Source organism: Pongo abelii, chromosome 21, assembly GCF_028885655.2.
Source record: "Pongo abelii isolate AG06213 chromosome 21, NHGRI_mPonAbe1-v2.0_pri, whole genome shotgun sequence".
Classification (NCBI taxonomy): Eukaryota; Metazoa; Chordata; class Mammalia; order Primates; family Hominidae; genus Pongo; species Pongo abelii.
In genome coordinates, this window is record NC_072006.2 from 47,646,755 (window position 1) to 47,655,552 (window position 8,798).

At 39.5% G+C, this 8,798-nt stretch overlaps 1 non-coding gene across 1 annotated transcript; it reads left to right on the forward strand.

The window, feature by feature from the left end:
• The first annotated feature begins 2,178 nt into the window (after nucleotides 1-2,178).
• Nucleotides 2,179-2,284, forward strand: LOC112130440 (U6 spliceosomal RNA). The gene has a single exon (XR_002912706.1). It is a non-coding gene; the product is annotated as a U6 spliceosomal RNA (small nuclear RNA).
• The last annotated feature ends 6,514 nt before the right edge of the window (nucleotides 2,285-8,798 follow it).

Genomic DNA, 8,798 nt, shown 5'->3' on the forward strand with positions numbered 1-8,798 from the left:
TCAACTTAAGGAGATTTTGGGCTGAGATGATGGGGTTTTCTAAATATACAATCATGTCACCTGCAAACAGGGACAATTTGACTTCCTCTTTTCCTAATTGAATACCCTTTATTTCTTTCTCCTGCCTGATTGCCCTGGTCAGAACTTCCAACACTATGTTGAACAGGAGTGGTGAGAGAGGGCATCCCTGTGTTGTGCCAGTTTTCAAACGGAATGCTTCCAGTTTTTGCCCAGTCAGTATGATATTGGCTGTGGCTTTGCCATAAATAGCTCTTATGATTTCGAGGTATGTCCCATCAATACCTAATTTATTGAGAGTTTAGCATGAAGGGCTGTTGAATTTTGTCAAAGGCCTTTTCTGCATCTATTAAGATAATCATGTGGTTTTTGTCTTTGGTTCTGTTTATATGCTGGATTACATTTATTGATTTGCATATGTTGAACCAGCCTTGCATCCCAGGGATGAAGCCCACTTGATCATGGTGGATAAGCTCTTTGATGTGCTGCTGGATTCGGTTTGCCAGTATTTTACTGAGGATTTTTGCATCGATGTTCATCAGGGATATTGGTCAAAAATTCTCTTTTTTGGTTGTGCCTCTGCCCGGCTTTGGTATCAGGATAATGCTGGCCTCATAAAATGAGTTAGGGAGGATTCTCTCTTTTTCGATTAATTGGAATAGTTTCAGAAGGAATGGTACCAGCTCCTCCTTGTATCTCTGGTAGAATTCAGCTGTGAATCCATCTGGTCCTGGACTTTTTTTGGTTGGTAGGCTATTAATTATTGCCTCAATTTCAGAGCCTGTTATTGGTCTATTCAGGGATTCAACTTCTTCCTGGTTTAGTCTTGGGAGGGTGTATGTGTCCAGGAATGTATCCGTTTCTTTTAGATTTTCTAGTTTATTTGTGTAGAGGTGTTTATAGTATTCTGTGATGGTAGTTTGAATTTCTGTGGGATCGGTGGTGATATTCCCTTTATCATTTTTTATTGTGTCTATTTGATTCTTCTCTCTTTTCTTCTTTATTAGTCTTGCTAGCAGTCTATAAATTTTGTTGATCTTTTCAAAAAACCAGCTCCTGGATTCATTGATTTTTTGAAGGGTTTTTTGTGCCTCTATCTCCTTCAGTTCAGGTACACTTGAAGATAAGAAACAGACTATGTGAACTAAAAGATGGTTGCTGCTTCACTTCGGCCCTCCAAATCTCCCACAAGAACCTCTCTTGGCTAGACGCAGTGGCTAACACCTGTAGTCCCAGCACTTTGGGAGGCCGAGGTGGGCGGATCGCTTGAGGTCAAGAGATTGAGACCATCCTGGCCAACACATTGAAACCCCATCTCTACTAAAAATTAAAAAATTAGCTGGGCATGGTGGCACATGCCTGTAATCCCAGCTACTCAGGAGGCTGAGGCAGGAGAATTGCTTGAACCCGGGAGGTGGAGGTTGCAGTGAGCCAAGATTGCACCATTGCACTCCAGCCTGGGCAACAGAGTGAGACCCCATCTCAAAAAAAAAAAAAAAAAGAACCTCTCTTGTGTCCCACCCTAACAAGAAATGTATGGGTAACGAAGTTTGTAAAATGTAGTTCATCCTAGCCAAATTCACATATTTTAAAGCCCCTATACTAGCTAAGGCTAAAAGAACAGAACAGATTTTTTACTCCCATCTTCTCTGGAAGACTTCCAGTCAATGCCTAAGCAAGGTAGTATCAAAGGCTTAGTCATTGCTGCCCAATGGGGGAATTCCCTTAGTAGGCAATTTTTGCTCCAGAGCTCCCCCATCAGGCTGGCAGAAATAGTACTAAGAATTCATTGTGAGGTGACAGCTCCCCTGCTCAATCCTGCTTCTTCCCATTTTCTTTCACAGGTGTCACTCCACAATAAATCTTTTGTATTTCTAACTCTGGCTTAGCACCTGCATCTCAGAAATTCCAACAAACATAAAATAATTTTAAAGCAACCATTATAACTATACTCAAGGACTGCAAATATGCTTCAAATAAATGAATAAATAGAAATTTTCAACAGATGAACAGAAACTACAAAAAGAATCAAATGAACATGCTAGAATTTAAAAATTCAAGATCTGGATTTTTTAAAGTTCACTGGATAGGCTTAACAAGAGATGAGAGGTGACAGAGAGTCAACAAACTTGAAGATAGGTCAATAGAGATATCCTACCTGTCCTCACTTCGGCAGTACATATACTAAAATTGGAATGATACAGAGAAGATTAGCATGGCCCTGCACAAGGATGATATGCTAATTCATGAAGCATTATAAAATTATTTTTAATTTTTTTAAAAAAGAAATATCCTAGCTGAAGAATAGAAAAATAAAAAAATAGTGAAATTTCAGTGACCTATGGAGCAATATCAAAAGTTTTAACTTTGTATCATTGGAGTCCTTGAAGGCAAGAAAAGATTGGGACAAAAAAGTTTTGTGGGCTGGGCGCGGTGGCTCATGCCTATATTCCCAGCACTTTGGGAGGCCAAGGCAGGTAGATCACCTGAGGTCAGGAGTTCGAGACCAGTCTGACCAACATGGCAAAACGCCATCTCTACTAAAAATATAAAAAATTAGCCGAGCATGGTGGTGCACGCCTGTAATCCCAATCTCAGCTACTTGGGAGGCTGAGGCAGGAGAATCTCTTGAACCCAGGAGGCAGAAGTTGCAGTGAGCCAAGCTCATGCCACTGCACTCCAGCTTGGGCAACAAGAGTGAAATTCCATCTCAAAAAAAAAAAAAGTTTTGTGAAGAAATAATGGTCAAATTTTTAGTGCAAGTTATAAATTTATACAGTCAAGAAATTCAACAAACCCCAAGCAGGAAAAAATACAAAGAAAACCACATATAGATACATCATACCAAACTGCTGAAAACCAAAGATAAAGAAAATATCATATCAGCCAGAGAAAATTTACGTAATACATAATGGGGAACAATGATTTGAATGACTTCTGACTTCACGTCAGAAATAATAGAGAACAAAAGACAACAGAAAAACAACTTTAAACCTAGGCAACATGGTGAAACCCCGCTTTTACAGAAAAAAATACAAAAATTAGCCAGCATTGTGGTGCACACCTGTAGGCCCAGCTATTTGGAAGGCTGAGGCAGTAGGATCACTTGAGCCCAGGAAGTTGAGGCTGCAGTGAGCCATGATCACATCACTGCACTCCAGTCTGGGTGACAAAGTGAGACCCTATATCCAAAAAAAAAAAAAGAAAAGAAAAGAAAAACAACTTAAATTGTCAACCCAGAATTCTATATCCACTAAAATATACCTGAAAATGAATGTGTTGCTATGTAACAATTACCACAATCTAGTGGTTTTTAAATTTGCACATTATCTCACAGTTTCTGTAGATTAGAAGTCAGAGCCAGGAATCTGTTCTCACCTGGAAGCTGAACTGACAATGAATCGTCTCCCAAGCTCACTCGGGTTAGTGGCAGAATTTCTTTCTTTGAGACTGTAAGACTGAGGCTATGCTGAGCAACTAGATGTTGCCTGAAATTTCTTGCCTGGTGGGCTCGGATAAGTTTTTGCAAGCCTCCATGTTCATAGCCAGTAAGTAAAAGAGACTCTAGAGTCAGCTAGCAAGACAGAGTCTTTTATAATGTACCATATCATGGCAGTGGCAACCTATCACTTTTGCCATATTCTATTGTTTAAAAGCAATTCACAAGTCCCACCCACACTCAAGGAGAGGAGATTATATGAAGATGTGAATACCAGAAGGTGGGGATTATTGGGGGTCGCTCAAGTTCTGTCCACCACAAGGAAGATGAAACAAAAACATTTTCAAATGAATGAAAACTAAGAGACTTCACTCAGCAGACCTGCACTACAAGAAACACTAAATGAAGTTCATCAAATGAAGGGAAGTGACACAGATGGGAACTCATATATCTTCAAGAAGAAGTGAAATCCCTGGTGTTTTGTGAAAAGGCCATCTATGCAAAGTGACACCCAAAAACAGAAGGAGCCAAGAAGCCAAAGAATGAGGCTGACAAATCCAGTTTGTCAGTAGGAACTTATAGACAGAAGTGTAGTCTTGGGTGGCAGCAAGACAAATAGATCTCTGCACCATTACTCCCCAGACCCAGGGCTTTTATACCATAGGGCAAGAGTATACCTGCTCTATAGAGACAATTAAAGGCACCCTCCAGACAGGCAAGAATACTATAGGCATCATGGCCCATAATTTCTGCAATAACATCAAGATAGACCTGTTGTTACACTGGGGACAGTAAGTAAAGTAGAAATTTTGCAGGCATTCCCAGGACTGGGGTTAAGCAGAAGTCAACGTGGAAGATTAATATCCAAGATGGGGTCATTTTTCTCTCCACATCTGAAAATGTTAAACATGTTGCTGAGTGACATGGTTTGGGTCTGTGTCCCTGCCCAAATCTTATGTCAAATTATAATCCCCAATGTTGGAGGAGGGGACTGTTGGAGGTGATTGGCTCATGGGGGCAGACTTCCCCCTTGCTGTTCTCATGGTTGTGAATGAGTTCTCATGAGATCTTGTTGTTTAACAGTGTGTAGCACCTGCCCCTTCCCTCTCTTCCCCCTGCTCTGGTCATGTAAGACGTGCCTCCTTCCTCTCCACCTTCTACCATGATTGTAAGTTTCCTGAGGCCTCTCCAGCCATGGTTCCTGTGCAGCCTGCAGAACTGTGAGCCAATTAAATCTGTTGTCTTTATAAATTACCCAGTGTCCGGTAGTTCTTTATAGCAGTGTGACAACGACTAATTTAATGAATATAAAAATTACATTCTCCTTAATTTCTAAATGCTTCTAACTCTTTAAAGTAAAAATTATAACATTGTATTGTGGGAGTTTTAATGTATTTATACATTATATATGAAAATATAGCATAAAGGTTGGGGGTAAATTGATGTGTATGGTTGTAAGGCTCTTAAATTTTGTGTGAAGTGGTAAAATATTTAGATCTACGTAGAATGTAAACTCTAAGTTAAGAATGAATATTGTAATCACTAAGCAACCACTTTAAAACATATAAAGAGGTATAGCTAAAATGCCAATTAACAAATTAAAATGGAGTTCCAAAAATTTATTTCAACCCATAAGAAGGCAAAAAAGGATGAAGAGAGGAAAAATGTATATACAAAACAAACAAGTAATAAAATGGTAGATCTATATCAAATTATGTCCATAATTACATTATCTGTAAATGGACTAAACACTCCAGCGAAAAAGCAAAGAAGGCAGGATTAAAAAACAATCACAAGGAGAATCTGTATCCCAACTACAAGAGATACACTTTAAATGTTACAATACAGATAGCTGAAAGGAAAGAGATGAGAAAAGATACATTATACAGCATCCAATCAGGGCATAAGAAAGCTAGAATAAGGGCTAGGTTAATTTCAAATGGAGTAGACTTTAAGACAGAGATAAAAAGGAACATTTCATGATGGTAAAATGGTCCATTTTCATCAAGAGAACAAAAATCAGAATTGCATCTAACGATAGAGCTTAAAAATGCATGAAACAAAAATTGACAAAACCTGGACTCCCAGTTCCAAAATGGCAGTGCAGAAGCAAGCTGGCTTCACTCCCCACCCCCCACAGAAAACCAAAAACAAATATATAGCACCAAGATTATCACCAGCAATATATCATAACTCAAATATGAGGATGAGACAGTTCCTGGGACTACAGAGAAGTGAAAAAACTCTGAGCCGACAGTCAGAGGATCAGACTTCCATATCCATAATGCTCTGCCCTCCAATCTGCCCAGCACCAAACACATGGAAATCTTCCCCCTGACTCACAGCTTCTACACTGGAAACACTAAGATTGAGGCGTTTGACCTATTTCCCCACCATCCTGGGTTCTTTGGCAGGAGACCTGCCTCTGCCTCAAGTCACAGGAAGCATTAAGAGTGCCTAGAAAGAGAAATGTCCCTGAGGACAGTCAGAGACAAATGGCAAAGGTGGGACTTACTATCCCCAGCCTAGAAAACTCTGCTCTGGACGTTGGCCAAAGGAGATACCAAATCAGAGTGGCTGTTCATCATCACCACACGGGAGGAGGTTCGTTTCACAGGTTCCCTGTTCGCAAACCCCTAGAAAGCTTCCCACACTGCCAGTATCCCTTTTGGAGCCTCTCCCGTTTGGGAACAGGCAGCAATCTGATTCACTACAACTGAGGCAAACTTCAGCTTAAGGCGCCATCTAGTGCCAAAAAGGAGGCGGTGATCTAGAGGGAAAAACAAAAGAAACATAATTAACAGGTAAATTACAAAGACTCTCTAAGCAAACATATCCCCCAAAAAACCAAAACAAGCCAGACAGGGAAGTCTGGAATAAATAACTAATCCTTTAATGCAGAGAAATAGACATCCATGCACAAGAAACAACAGCAAACAGGCAGCTGCGTGTGGTGGAGCACACATGCAGTCCCAGCTACTCAGGAGCCTGAGCCTGAGACCAGGAGTTCAAGGCCACCTTGAGCTACAAATACATTACTGCACTCCAGCCTGCGTGACAGAACAAGACCCTCTGTCTCAAAAAAAAAAATCTCTCCTCGCCAAAAAAAAAAAACAAAAAAAAAAAAACAGGACTAGATGGATTCACAGCCCAATTCCACCAGCTGTACAAAGAAGAACTAGTACCAATCCTACTGAAACTACTCCAAAAAACAGAAGGGGAGAACACACCCTAACTCATTCTACAAAGTTATTGTCACCCTGATACCAAAGCCAGGCAAGGACACACACACAAAAAAGAGAAAACTACAGATCAATATCCCTGATGGACATAGACACAAAATTCCTTCACAAAATATTAGCAAACCAAATTCAACAGCACATCAAAAAGATAATGCACCAAGAGCAAGTGAGTTTTATTGCAGGAATGCAAAGATGGTTCAACATATGCAAATCAATAAATTTGACTGACCACGTAAACAGGATTAAAAACAAAAACCAGATTATTATGTCAATAAATACAGAAAAAGCATTTGATAAGAGTCATCAGTCCTTCATGATAAAAACCCTCAACAAACTAGACATAGACGAAACATACCTCAAAATAATAAAAGCCATATAAAACAAACCCACAGCCATCATTATACTGAATGGGGAAATGTTCCTTCTAAGAACTGAAACAAGACAAGGATGCCTACTTTCACACTCATTCAACATCTGGGTTTCCTAGCCAGAGCAGGCAAGAGAAATAAGAGGCATCAAAACTGGAAAATAGGAAATCAAATTATCTGTTTGCTGATGATATGATCTTATGCCTAGAAAACCCTAAAGACTCCTCCAAGACATTCCTAGATTTGATAAATGAATTCAGTGACGTTTTAGGATACAAAAGCAACATGTAAAAGCCAGTAGCATTTCTATATACCAATAGTGATCAAGCAGGGAACAAAATCAAGAAGTCAATCCCATTTACAATAACTATAAAAACAATACTTAGGAATATTTTACTAAAGAGGTGAAATATTTCTATCTCTGTTAAAAAACTATAAAACACTGATGAGAGAAATTATAGATGACACAAACAGATAGAAAAATAGCCCATGCTCAAGGATTGGAAGAATCAGTATCATTAAAATTACCATACTGCTCGAAGCAATTGACAGACAATGCAATTACTATCAAAATACCAAGGTCATTTTTCACAGAATTAGAATAAACAATGTTAAAATTCATATGGACCCAAAAAAGAGTCCAAATAGCCAAAGCAATCCTAAGCAAAAAATAACACTGTCTGACTTTAAATTATACAACCAGGCTACAGCAACCAAAACAGCATGGTACTGGCATAAAAATAGATACATAGACCAATGGAACAGAAAAGAGAACCCAGAAATAAAGCCACATACCTAGTGATAATTGATCTTCAACAGAGTCAACAAAAACGTACACTGAGGAAAGGACACCTTATTCCGAAAATGGTGCTGGAAAAATTAGATAGCCACAAGCAGGAGAATGAAACTGGTCCCATATCTCTCACCACCGACAAAAATTAACTCAAGACAGATTAAAGGCTTAAATGTAAGACCTGAAACTATAAAAATTCTAGAAAGAAACCTAGAAAAAAATTCTTCTGGACATTGGCCTAGGCAAAGAATTTATAACCAAGACCTCAAAAGCATATGCAACAGAAACAAAAATAGACAAATGGAATTATATCAAACTAAAAATATTCTGCACATCAAAAGAAACAATCAACAGAGGCTGGGCGCAGTGGCTCACACCTGTAATCCCAGCACTTTGAGAGGCTGACATGGGCAGATCATGAGGTCAGGAGTTCCAGACCAGCCTGGCCAACATAGTGAAACCCCATCTCTACTAAAAATACAAAAATTAGCAGGGTGTGGTGGCATGCGCCTGTAGTCCCAGCTACTCAGGAGGCTGAGGCAGGAGAATTGCTTGAACCCGGGAGGCAGAGGTTGCAGTGAGCCGAGACCATGTCATTGCACTCTAGCCTGGGTGACAGAGAGAGACTGTCTCAAATAAAAAATTTAAAAAAAAAGAAAAGAAAAAGAAACAACCAACAGAATGGTCAAACTATGGAATGGGAGAAGTTATTTGCAAACTATGCATCCAACAAAGGACTAATATCCAGAATCTACAAGGACCTCAAACAACTCAACAGCAACAAAATAATCCCATTAAAAAGTGTGTGAAGGATATGAACAGATACTTTTTAAAAGAAGACATACAGGTTGAGCACAGTGGCTCATACCTGTAATCCCAGCACTTTGGGAGGCCAAGGTAGGAAGATCACTTGAGTCCAGGAGTTCAAGACCAGCCTG